At 45.4% G+C, this 13,893-nt stretch overlaps 1 protein-coding gene across 4 annotated transcripts in view; it reads left to right on the forward strand.

The window, feature by feature from the left end:
* Window positions 1-13,893, forward strand: part of EXD3 (exonuclease 3'-5' domain containing 3) — a 2,855,457-nt gene that overhangs the window by 2,582,211 nt on the left and 259,353 nt on the right. The window lies entirely within an intron of this gene.

Below are 13,893 nucleotides of genomic sequence, written 5' to 3' on the forward strand. Positions count from 1 at the left end.
ATTCATTGTTGGGATTAGATTCTATATCCTAGTCCCAAGATCATTAATATCCATGTTTTCAATATCACAACACCAAGATAATTATTTTTTAGGTTTTCCCCTGCCAATGGAATGTGATAGAAGCAGGTAGAAATGGATGTAATTATGGTCTGACCATTGCTCCAGAATGAGGGTCTTTTATAGAGAGTAAATCTATCCTTTGCTGTGGGTAGATCTAAAGATGTGTTGGGTTAGATTATTTTCAAAGAGGAGCATGAAGAGTAGCATGACAGTTGTCATTTGCATTGTTCCAGTGAAGATTAAAACTTCCAAGAAAGATAACCTTATCACTACGAATAGATTTACTAGTCAGACATTCCAAGCATTCCCCAATAAATGTAATATTATTGCAAAGAGCATTGTAAATAACATTTAGAAGCCGCATATGAGGATTTTTGCTGTGAATGGAGTTCAAGAGTCAGGCATTGAAATAAGGGAAAAGAGTTATTAGAAATTGTGAGGATTGTTGGATTATATGGTATGTTTGTGCGACCTTACCGTGAAACACACTCGCAAAACTGTCTTGCGTCCAGTTGAGCTCGTTTACCAAAACCTTTAGCTCAACCCTAGGTGGCTGTGGCTTCAAGCAGCAAGGCTCAAACAAATTGTATTTAGAAGTACCAAACAACAAAATAAGAAAGTCACACAAAACAAAAGAAATCTGACACCAATTTATAAAGATAATTATATTTTTATGAATTTGTAGACACTCCAGATAAGGAAAATCCACTGGAGGGTTCCGAAGACAAACAAGCATTGGTAACCGTAATGTTTAGAACCTTTTGAAAAGTTTGAAAGAGTTGTGTTCGACTACTCCGGCCCTTGTGGGGCAACCATATCAAGCAGGGAGAAGGTCAGGAAGGCCACTAAGAAGTATTTGTACAATTACCCGGTCACCAAAGCAGTCTAGTTCCACACTTTACATCAAAACTGCCATAGACTTCAATGGAGTGGTCCTGATGCTGGGGATAAAGGATGCTGAGGATACTGAGGATGCTCTGGGTGCTGTGAGATCGATGGGTGTGTCCTTCTGGTTATTCCTCAGTACATGGATGAGGTGGGGTGACTTTAGCCACAGATGTCGGAGTCCTCTTCAAGCCAGTGGAAAGCCAGCTGCTGCTGTGCTACTGTTCTCCGTGCACAACAAGTCCAGTGGTAATCTTTGGTGGAGGCTTGTGTCCTTTGGGAGTGACCAATATGGGCTCAGAAAATACTCCTAGATCCAGCAGACACAGATGCAACTTTTGGCTGTTGAGGATCTGTCTCTCTGGGTGCCCAGCACTTGTTGCGGACGATTTCATGAATGTGTCTTCCAACTTGCTGGATGGGATTTCTTCAGCTGTGATGGCCCTGGTGCTGGTTCCCTGGTGTCAGCCGACTGACCTTTGGAGTTACTTCTTTGGTATGTGGCTAGTGAGCGACTTTCTCTTCAGCCAGGAACTGAAGGTACAGCCCTCTCTTTGCTAGCCCAAGGTGCAGCAAGTGTAGTCCAGCAGATGGGACAGCCTCTCCCGCCAAGTCCAGGGGTCAACAGGGCAGTCCTTCTTTGGTCCTTTCTCCAGTTCTGGCGTGATCTGAGTTTCAGGGTGCCAGGGTTCCATATTTATGCCCAGAAAGTCCCTGGGGAGATCGTGCGGTCACTAGCCAATGGGCTACCAGTATCACTTCCACTCTGCGATGACTTCTGGCTATGTGTTGTATCTAGCCATCCCTGGGTGCACTATTTTGCCTGATCCTGAGACGCCTGCACCCTTCCTTGGATGTTAGGAACTTGGTAGCCCACGCTAGAGGTGTATCTGCCTGTGGGCTATATGCCCGCGGAAATCCGGTTTGGGCAGTGATTTCCCCTTTCTGTTCATGTTGCCAGCCTGTCTACCTGAACAAAGGGGCAAACCTGCAGGAGTGTGACACCATTTGTCCACCAAAGGTGGATTCACCTTTGAAGTTCACCTTTTGGGCCAACACCCTGAGTGTCTTTCTGCAAACGGGAGGTAACCCCTCCCTCTGTAGCAGGCTACCTTTGTTCCTGTGCCTGGGAGTCGTTCACACAACTCCCCTGGAGGATAGAAGGCTGCCTGGTGGCTAGTGAGCATGTGAGGCCACTGGACAAACTCGGCTACAGAGTGGCAAGTTTCAAAAAGTTGGTTTTCTATTAGAGTGAAATTAAATTTGATTTGGGCATCATGTCCGGTTTAAGCCACGATTAATTTGATACCTCAGAATGCCCATTTTAGTAGTCCCATTCGAAAGTTATCCGGGCTTTGTGGCTTGCCAGTAACTTTGTGTTAGCCAATGGGGCTACTACCATTTCCAAGGCAAAAACGACAATTTGGAAGCTTTGCTGTCAGGACATATAAAAAGTATATGTCCTACTTGGTAATACATTGCTCCCCGCCTCAGGGCTCCAGAGGCCTGTCTTAGGGGAAATGTATCTGTATTTTTAAGGGAAGTGGAGGCTTTGCCATAGGTTTATAGGGCAAAGTTGAACTAGCAGTTTAAACTGCTGCTGTTCCCGTTTAGGAGTCATTGTTGTACCTGGTCACACACAAGGTGGTACAACCTGTGCTGTAACCCAGCGCGACACTCTGACTTACATGCACTAGGGTACCCTTGGTACCATATATTAGAGGCTTACTAATAAGTCAGCTTATGCCAATTGCGGGTAGCCAATTCAGCATACACTTTGTAAGGGGTTAGAACACTGGCACTCACTGAGGTCTGGTTAGCAGGCCTCAGTGCATTCTGAGTCAACAGAACAACAGCATCTGTCCAAAACTTTGGGGGTGATCATGCACAAAGAGGCACTTCCTTACAGATGTCCTGTGCATTGGAGGGAGTTCCTGAAGAGAACTGCAACACATATTCCAGTCATCCCTTCAGAATCGCATCTAGTGATGGAGTCATTTTTATGGAACAGAAGGTCCATTATATGGAAGGAAGTGTCAGTGACCCAGTTCTCAGTGAGAACGAGAAGATAGAGATTTTAGTATATAATAATGTTTGCAATTTCCAGCTTGTGCTTCACTGCTGATATACAAATATGAAGCTTGAAGCAGACTGCTGACACAGTGGTTACTGTGTTAAGAGTGTCCAGGTGTTTGATCAGAATAATGATCCTGCTAGCCACAATTTTTTGGAAGTAGGTCTGACATTTGGTTCTCTGTAATGAGATGGTCGGTATTCTGTTCTGGTTGAATATGTTGGATGAGCATGTAGACGCTGTGGAGAAAAGGGATTGAGAGCAATAGGGTGCAAGCAGGTTGTGAATGTCTTCTTCTAAGAGACGTGTACCAAGCCTATCTGGATGTGGTATATGGTTGCTACACGATATGGAGGGTCTGTTAACAACATTCAATGAGTTCAAAAACAAGCCAACAAAATGTGCCTGAATTTATGAAAGTTAGACTGTGCAAACCAGCCCAGAAGGCGCTCTGATGGCTCCCATTGAATGACCGATTGAAACAGACCAGAGGTCAAAGTGGGCATTATCTATGTTGTATGACGTGACCATACTTTTTTTAATTTTAGAAAATTACCTTGGTGAAAAATACCTGTCCCTGGATGGGTCATGTCGATCTTGAGGAGCTTCTGGCTTAAAGCGAAGGGAATGAGAGTCTACTGTGCTATGAGGCCAAGGGAGGGACAGCATTTAATAGGAAACAAGCCTTCTCAACAGAGTGCCTGCTGCCCAAATGTAATGTTATTATGTGCAATTAGTTAAACAGTAAATATAAAGGCTGCCTGGGTGCCAGAATAGGTTTTTATTGATGGAGTCATTTGAAGCTTCATGGTAATAAAGATATATTGATTTTGAGAAGTAATATGACAGTGGTACCAACTCAGTTCTGGAGTGCGTCCTTTTAACAGACACTTGAAAAAAATATTTGCACTAGGTACAGTCTGATTGCACATTGCTCAAATATGTATTATGAAAGCACTTGTTTTACACTAAATCTTTTTGCACATGTTGCTGCCACCTATTTTATACTGAGTGCAATGTTTTTTAAATGATGACTTACACATTTACAGCGCTTTCTGTCACAGGGAGGCACTTTGTAGCACAAGTCACCATTCTTCACTGCACCAACCAGGATTCAATTCTGTGACTGTCTGGCTACACACACAGACATCTACAGGGACTGTATTAAGCAATTGAGGTTTCATAACATAAGAGTACATTTCTCACCAGTTTTACTTACATTTACTTTTTCATTTGCGGTGATTGTTATATTATATACAGTTGCCTGTAGGGGAAAGGTCAACAAAATAGTTATATTTTATTATTTTTACCCATGTGCCTGACCCTGCAGACATGCTCACTGACCCTGCCCCCATGGCCCTCAGAATCCCATTGTACTCGAGATCAAAAATATTAGGCACTTCAGTTGCTGCTCAAGAGACACTATGTTGCCAACAAGACACACTGGAACCAAAAGCGGACATACCTAAAGAAACAGACCACATTGTAGGCCTCCAGGGGGCCTTCATTCTGCCTGTCAACCTGATTATACAATGCCCCTTCAAGCTGTCTGTCCTTTGGTGCATGGGGTCCCAAACTGGAATGCCTATTGATGGGCCTCACCTCTTTCTCTCTGCTCTAACACCTCATTTTAACTATTTATTGCTTATTACAGGGCTTTAAGTGGGTCGGGTCCTGCGAGGACTACGACCTGGCAGTAATTAAAAACTGACTTTGAAACAGGTCCCTATTGGGGTTATATTAATATCCTCAAATTCATGAGCAAAAACATTGATTTTTCAATGACTGTCAACACCTTTAAGGCAAGGCATGTCAACAGTGCAGTCCTTGATTACCTTTCATATCTTCTACTTCCTCCTAGCCACAGTTTTTGGTAAGTGGGTCTGACATTTGGTTCTCTCCAATAGGATAGTCATTGTTGTGTTCCGAATGAGGTTATTTGCTTTTTCCACCTAATGAATTTCTCTAGATTATTCATGCAACAAATGACTCTTGTATAGGGCATACTGTAAACTATGTCACTTCTGTTTTGCCTTGGTAAATTCAAATTATTGGTGGGTATTCCAGATGGAGCATGATTGAGCACTATGAGGCTGAAGACAGTGCAAGTTTCACACAGTGCCTGTTAGTAGGTCATAAAGGTACGCAGACTACGTGCACATCCAACCCTTGGCCTCTGCTGGGAGAAAGGAAAGTTACTTATGTGCAAATGGGAATTGTGGGATGCGTTTAAGGGATCACAGCTGTCGAAATATGAACAGCATCACTAGAATAGTAAAGACAGATTCACTGGTATAGTAAAGAGAGTGATCCTTACTAATGCTTAATTCAGAGTCTCATATTTTCAGAATTGAACCTTTTCGAATTCTGATAATTCACAAAAAAAAACTTGTTTTATTATTTGATACTGCTAACAAGGATTGGCAAAACCATTAGGTCTGTTTACGCCATTCGGGTATCAGACATAGATCATGACTGCTGACAGATCGCACACTGATTAACATTGTTGAAAGATATCTGAATCCATTTAATCCAAATTGAAACTACAAGACCTGATATGAACTTGTACAAAAGCCTTGAGAAAAGCCCTGGTCCGGATGAACATGTAAGAGCGAAACATGTGTCGGCTGTTTGAGAGTTCCTTTTGCGTTTCACCTTGCAATGGATATTGGATCAGTGCAATAAACATAGGTAAAATCACAACCAGGATCCTTGAAGCGATTCTTTACCTAAAATGACCTGAGAAATGGAGGAGGAGGTACTCACTTACTCCTTACAAATAAACTGTAGGTCTGTCTTGCCTAAGTGTTTTAAGTCTGCTCTGCTACATCTCGAGATGAATTCACAGATAATTCACAGTGAGGGATCCAAATACAGTACAGTTGGCACACAATTTTATTTCCGTATTTTAAGCCACATCTTTACACAGGCCACGGCTCTTGGACAGGATTCTGAGTTACGCTTGTTTGGCCATACGCCCCACCTTTTTCATCAAGACTCTATTAAAGCCTAAGTAAATACATTTATTTGTGATTTTACATAGCACAGAATCGACCAGTTAGGCATACCTGCCAAGTTTCAAAGTTTTGTGTGTCTAGTTAGTCCAGTCCTGTTTTTTTCTTAGGATCGCAAGTCTTTTAATCATAGTTTTATTCTTGGTTAAATAAGACTACAAGTACCAGAATTTTATTTAAAAAACTGGGACTACGCTAACTTGTTACACATACGCTTGGAAAAAACTTGGCATTTATCGTTACAGTCAGAGCTAGCCTTTGCACAGATAGCTTCCTGGGCAAAACCAAATTTGGTGCGCCTCTCACCTGCTGTTGCTAACTGGCAGTGTGTTGGAAAAGTGGGATGGGTTGAAGGAAGGTTAGGGAGACAAGAGTTAGTTAGGAGAAGCAGACTAAGAAAAACAGATAAAATGTAGACACTGGTGCTAGCAGCCTTCATAAACAGAGCGTACCCCACTTCTCTTTAGAGCCAGGTCAGATGGGGGCTCCTGCGTGCCTCTAAAGATTGGCGCCCTTGGAATGGTCCCAGCTCCTCCATGCTAAAGGTTGGCCCTACACCCCGTTTAGGTTGACAGCACGTTTTACAGAGAAAATGTAATATCCATAGAATTCTGGTCCTGCAGTGTGCTGCGTCGGGTAAAGGCTGGGCCCACAGTGTTTAAAGCCCTTTGAATGCTGGCCCCAGAGGGCGCAGTTCCGGCTGGGGGCCAGCGGTGCAGTGTGCGTGGGTCTTATCGTGTGCAATGTCTGTAAAGCGGCGAGCAGCTCCCTGGCAGTGCCTGTTTAGGCTTGTCTTGCTACAGGATGGACTGCTCCTTTTTATATGCCGCCCCTTCCTCGAGGCTCTGGGGAATGACCGGGGAACGGGCGCTCAGCGTGCAGGCGACGAGAGATGGCGGGAAGCGGCCTCCTCTGATCCCGGTTAGGCAGAGGCCGCTAGCAGCAAAGAAATGCCTTTCCTTCCGCGGGAGAGAGTGTGAAGTGGCTGTTGTTTCCTCGCCGCCGGCTTAGGGACAGAGCCGGAAAGAGCGCCCGGAAAGATGCTTTCATGTGCCCGGTGTGTGGTAGGCTGGGACGGCTGTGCCCGGAGTCACGGAGTGTGGTCGGTTCGGACTGAGCACGCCTCTTACCCCATGCTAGTGAATTGAAACCTATTCAGATGAACTAAAAGAAATTCATCAAATATGTTTTTTCAATTTGATGTTTTAGCTTCATATTGTTACCATCCGAAGAACCAAATAGTTTTTATTCATATTTTTATCTAATACAGCTAGATCTCTACTTCCGAGCACATGAATTGAACTGTGTGCTTTGGATGCAGATGTGCTAAAAATGTACTTTTTGAAGGGGTGTGTCTTCTCTACACCTCAGTTGCTTTGCCTTGCTTACTTTGCTGTTATGCGGTGGTGGTGGAGGGCTGAGTGCTTGGTCTCTGGTGCCGTATTAAGGACATGCCAACAAATCCAGCCTTCCTCTTCCTGCTCCCTCTGCAGGTCTTCGAGCTCAGTGGTGCACAGACAGATATTTCAATGACTAGGTTTGGCTTGTGGTTCCGTGCGGCATATGTCCGCCCTCACACTCAGACGCCTTCTGTTTGCTGCTGGGTCTAATGCCAGGCATGTAGGCATCACACTGCTGTAGGAGAGCTGTGAGCACTTTCTGAAGTTAAGTGAACCTGACACACCTTATCTGCAGCCTTCCTGTCCCATTTCCTCCTATCTGTTAGAAGTCCCCTGGCAGGCGGATAGAGATAACTAGGTTCTAGTGGGAATGTGAGCTTGGTCTGCAGTACATTGTGCTGACACTGCCATACCTGCAGCTATCCAAAATTGTACCCCCACCCTACTCCCCTCAACTTGTCTCGCCAGCTTCACTCTGTAAGCTATTGGACCTAGTGACTCAGAGGCAAATAATTCACACAGTTGATGCTGTGTGATGCTGAGGTGACTGTTGTAAAATACTGGAGATCCCCGCCCACACTTAGAAAACCTCCTCCTTGCCTTTTGGCCACTGGGCCACAGTGGCATACCTGCAGTATTTCACACAATTGGAGGAGTGCTGTGAGCCTGGTGTGTGGTGCAGCTCTGGAAAGAGCCAAGCCACCCCTACACACCCACTAGCTCGGTCTACCTTTGGACTCCGTGGCACACAAGCATACATGTCACACTGCTGGAGAATGGCTGTGAGCTTGCACTATGGTTAAGTGTACTGGACACGTCACATATCTGCAGCCTCATCGTCTCCCCATTACTGCTGGCTCTACTGGCCTCATGGCTAGTTGCACACAGATATTCCACACTGCTGGAGAAGGGTGGCTAGCTGGGAATGTTGTGAACTGCACTGCACACGTCACGCATCTGAAACACCCCTTCTGGCCCCCCAAACTTCCTGCTCACTGTGCCGACCCGAGGCACACAGGCAGATACTTCACACTGACCAAGAAAGACTGTGCTGGGCTTGTGGTGAAGTGCACGGCACATGTCACGCCTCCTACAGCCTTCTACGTCCCTCTGACCCCTCTGTATGTTAGTGCTGTCTGTGCTGGTCAAAGGTCTAGTGCAGGGGTTCTTAATGTTTTAACTTCTGTGAACCCCCACTTAATCATTACTGGGATCCGGGCACCCCCCTCATTGAACCATTATCGGAATCTTGGGACAACAACTGAGTCATTGCTGGAAATTGGAGACCCAGAGCATACCAATTTCGATGACTTAAACCACAAAACAATTAACAAAAATACAGAAACTGGCAAACATCCAACAAATACACAGAGGATGAAAACTATTGTTTCGTTCACAAATATAAGCATCAACATTTTAATGGAAGGTTGGAGATTTTCAAAATTCAGTTATAGTAATCCTAAGTATGTTCTGTTTGGTGCACTTTCAATGCTCCCACGAACAGAGCTTGAAATGGAAAAATAGAAGTGCGGGTACTCTGTAACAGAGTACCTGCTTGTTTCTGAGAAGTGCCGGTACTCTCCAATTAAAAGTATTACGTTATTCTTGAGAAGTGCAGGTACTGTCCCTCTCAAAATAAAAAAAGTGCCGGTACTCAGTACCGGAGAGTACCGGCCCATTTAAAGCACTGCCCACGAATCAATCTGAGGATACCAACCTAATTTTTAGGCTCCAATTTCGAATCCCCTCACATTTACAGAACGTTTTGACATTTTCCTATTTTCATTTTCTTAATATTTTTACATTTCTAATCTGTCACGGACCCACTGAGTAGGCGCCGCAGACCCCAAGGTGTCCCCAGACCACATATTGAGAACCACTGGATTAGTGACATGGCACACAGCTCAAAGAGGGTGTGCCCCCGAATATCAAAGCCAGAATATTGTGATATGGAAATTTCAAGGACAAAGTATTGTGAATGAATTATCAAAAGGTAAGTGTAGATTTTCTATACCTCGCTCCACATCTATATATACATATCATGAAGGTACGTAAATTGTGTAACTACGCAGAGTACATCCACACTTCCTGAACGTGCATTCACATTTTGATATTTTGGCCGGGGTGTTATTCTATGACGATATTTCCATGATCACTATTCAGTACTCCTGGAAGAGCGCTGGGTCTGCTGTGAAGGGCACCTCTTCCGCCCCCACAGTCCCCGCGCTGTGCCGGCCGCTGGCCGGGGCTCACAGGCAGCAGGTATTTCGCACTGCCCGAGGAGCCCTGTGGGAGCGAGGTGCTCCCGACAAGAGCTGTCTGTTCCCCATGAAAGGCTGGGTTTGTCCTGACGTGTTGGCTCGAGCCAGGCAGCCCCAGCGGGCTCCCCTCTCTTTGGAGAGAAGGTTCCGGGGCCTCTCGCTTCCCACGTCCCTCGGATCCTGCTAGGATGGATCTGTGAGAAACACCTTTTGGGGCTGGGGTGGTAAAAGGCTGCGACGCGGACACATTCCCATGGCTTGTGACGTTAGTGGCTTTGGAAGAATGGGCCTGTGAGGGAGTCTGGAAAGGACCGCGTCCACGCGCACGCACTCTTGTGCTGGGTTCCAATTCGAGGGTCGATATTTGATGGGTGATAGAAGCCGCATTAACACTTGGGGACCTTGAGCTGAGCCTAAGCCAGGCTTCTGGCTCGAGCCTTAAATGGCTCGTCCACCTCTCCTGTGAATACACTACTCCCTCACTCTTTTTATACACTGTGTTCTACTGCTTTGTAGCTAGAGGGTTTTGCCAAATTAATGCATGTTTGGGTCAGTGATTATTTATTCCTGATAATGTAACTGGCAGCATGCTAGGACTGTGAGTTAGAGCCGGTCCTGGTTTTCTCTTTACCACCATCAGCGTTAAGCATATTGGGACTTGGAATCAACCAGTGAAAGAAGAGTTCATGCCACACACATTTAAGAGAGGCAATGCTTTCCCTGTGGTCGTCTTTTGACATTCTTCTGCTTTCATGTTGTCTTCACATGAAAAACAGAAACTTCTCAACACGCATGTCTGTACTCACACTTGCATTAAACTGCCGACCCTAGCTGAAGAGGTGCTCGCCAGACAAGACTAGATTTCCGTGAACAGAGTGCAGATACTTGCATGATCCTGTGACATTTTGAGGAGCTCAGAAAACCTCGATGGGTGTTTAAAACAGAATAGAGAAAGAACACACCTGGCGGACTGCAGATTTGTATCTCCAGCAAACAATGGGTGGCGGGGGTGGAGGGCAGAGGGGGGAACGACGACGAACCAATGGGCGGGATTGTTGCAGGAAGTCCCCGTTGACTTCCTGCAACAATCCCGCCCATTAAATGCTGACGCTGGATCGTGGTAACTGAGATGCCCCCCTCCCGACGCTCTAGTCACTAGACTGTCGCGCCCCCGGCGCTGCCTTCGCCATTACTCAATAAAGGACGTTCTATTCATTAGACTGTCTGGCCCTTGGCGCTGTGTTCGCCATTACCCAATTAAGGACCCTCGTACTGCCTCCACGCCGATTGATTTTTGACGCTGACCCCCCTCATGACTGCTTTTCTTCCATCCATTGGCACCGTTTGAATTTTGCAACCCAGTCCTGATGATGATCCCAATTCAACCGGATCGAAACGCCGTCGACACCTCAGCTCAATTGATGGCTTCATGGTTCTTTAAAATGAATATGTAATCAATTTTATTTTCACAAATTGAATTAGAACCCTTGAATTTAGTGTTCATCCTTTCACTTTCACTTTCACTTCACCTTGCGCCATCCCCAGCTGTTCGCACCTTGTCACTTGCGTCGCCGTTTTCGTGTCACGTACTCTTTAAGCACCAAGTACAAGTTCGGGTTGTTTTTATGTCACATTGAATTTTGGTACAGTGCTGTTACAACTGTTCTATTATTCCTCTCAATTAAGTTGTTGTTTGTCTTCCAATACAATACAAATTTCTCTACAACTCTCTTATTCAGAGTCTTCCTTATTCCAATCGTAATGTTGTATACATGCTTTTCACTTGTCTACATTGAATGATACCAGTTGAGATTACTTGTTGTTTTTTACATTATTACCCCTTTCTCAACGAGGTTTATAGGTTTATGCTCCTGTTGTTTATTATAAGACTGGAAGTGATGAAGCAGATCCTCATGTAAGTGCCACCCCTTTAATTGGTTTCAGTTCCTTTGTTTTCACAGCCATTGATAATCCGGAGCGCCACTCATCTTTGTTGTTTGTATGTCAGAATCACGCTGGCATTTACCATGCCTGCCTCAACACCTCGGTCCGAACCACAAATGGGTCTTTACAATGCATTCCTTTACCACGCAAGTCGTTACAACAACTTACCTTAGGGAAAGCGCTGGACTTTGGAATAGTATAATTTCCTATTCCAAATGCAGTCCACGCAACAGTCGTGAAGGTGTTGGACTTAAAGTCAACATCAGTCCAACATCGCTTTCCCTAAGGCAAGTCGTTGTAAAGACTTATTCGTGGTTTGGATCGCGTTGCAAAGGCATAACGTGGTTCAAGCCACGATGTAAAGGCTGTTTCCCATCTTTGTCGGTTTTCCAACAGCTCCAAACTTTGTTTAAAAACCAGTGCATCAGGGAAGATACCTGGCCTGAAAATGGCAGCATTCAAGACCTGCTGTAACTGCAGGAAACAGATGTCGGTTATGGACCCCGCAACATGTGCCTATGGTGCTCAGGCTCTGATCACAACTCAAGGTTCTGCAACAAGTGTGCCCTCATGCCCTCGAGGGAAATCCGTAAGCACAAGGTGAAGCTTTACATCACTGAAAGATCATGTTTGAAAGAGAGGCTCTGTCTCAGGTTTATTCTTGATCACGATAATGAGGTCCTTCGTGCATGAAGTTGCATTGAAGTCTTTGAGTAAGCTGAAGTCAGAAAAGCGATTTAAGTGCAAGAAGGTCAATTGGACTCATCTGCAGCCCACTACTCGAAGTGAGATGAGAAGCTGCAAGGGCATCACTGGAAAGATCTGGTGATTTCTGACTCCGAGGCACTCGAGCATTTCTTCCCAGCATGCCCCAAATTTTCGGAGCCATTGCTGACCCCGCAGTAGACAGCAGCCTTCAAGAAGACCATACTCCAAATTTTCCAGATGCTTCTGTCTACTTGTGGCGCACCTTCAGTCTACATTGAGCCATGATGGCGCACAGGTGAACCTGTGCCAGTGGCCCCTTCGTCCAGCAATGACTGTCCTGTCTGTACTCATACCCAGGCCTGTACCGTAGCTGGTCGAGACTTTCAGTCCATCGCCAATGTCCATACCAGTTCCTTCTTTGACAGTGAGATGCTAACTCTGCCAGCGCTGATACTGTAACCAATAATGAAACCAATTTCTGACCCTGAGCCGACGTATGCTTGTGCCGTGCCTACATCATGCTATGAATAACTAAGGAGAAGCCAGTGATTATGCAGCCAGACCTTCAGCCTTGGCCTTTTCCTTAATGCCAGTACTATCGGAGGGTAGAGGTCCTCTACATCAGTTATTCTGATGAGTTCCAGAGCATACCCAATGTCCCTCACAACACTGATGAGGAGGAGAGGGACAAGTTACACCCCCCTCATTACTCATCTGAAGGGATTATTTAGACATGCAAAATGCCAGTGGACTAAATACCTCACCACAGATGAAGATGAACTAATAACCTGGTCAACCCACAGACGATAATGTCTCTTTTGCTGTAGTAATGTTAAGAGCACAGAAGTGCTAGACTTATAATTTCCTACTCCAGTAACAAAAGGCAATTTATTGACTGAACAACTTCATCAAGGTCTTATTTAATCTGGGCCACTATTAGCATATAACAAGGCACTTACGGATACTATCATGGGTACTTGGTCTAGGCCGGGTTCAGCCCCAATACTCAACCAACCTATGGATGGGCATCACTAACCCGCCCTTGGTGGCACTGACTTTTGACCAGACACCCAAAACCTGAAAGCCTTGTTGTTGTGCAAGCCTCTGCAAGTACAAGCAATGCAAATGCTTTTGGTTTGAACCTCCGAGAAAGGGAGCAGGAACATATCATTTTTTTTTTTTGCAAGAAAAATGTATTCCTGAATGTGCTGTCTGGGCTGGTACAGCAATGCCTTAAGAGACACATCGAGTGAGATCTTGCTGACTGCTCTGGAGGTATGCAGGAGCTCACTAACTCAAACGATTGAAGAGTTACCAGGTTGTATCAAAGCATGTTCCACAGGCAGGCCTGGACATCTTTGACTGCACAGACCATCCTATTGGCACCAGTATAGTTCTTAGAAAGCATGCAAGGATGTGCTGCACCACGTTTTCTGAAGATGGCCAAGCATCCCTTACTGACATGGCCATCGATGCATCTAGGCTGTTTGGAGAGAAGACTGACGTGGTGATTCCAAGATAGTCTAGCCACAGTTCGATCCTTGGGG

This window comes from Triturus cristatus, chromosome 1_2 (assembly GCF_964204655.1).
Source record: "Triturus cristatus chromosome 1_2, aTriCri1.1, whole genome shotgun sequence".
NCBI classification, from domain to species: Eukaryota; Metazoa; Chordata; class Amphibia; order Caudata; family Salamandridae; genus Triturus; species Triturus cristatus.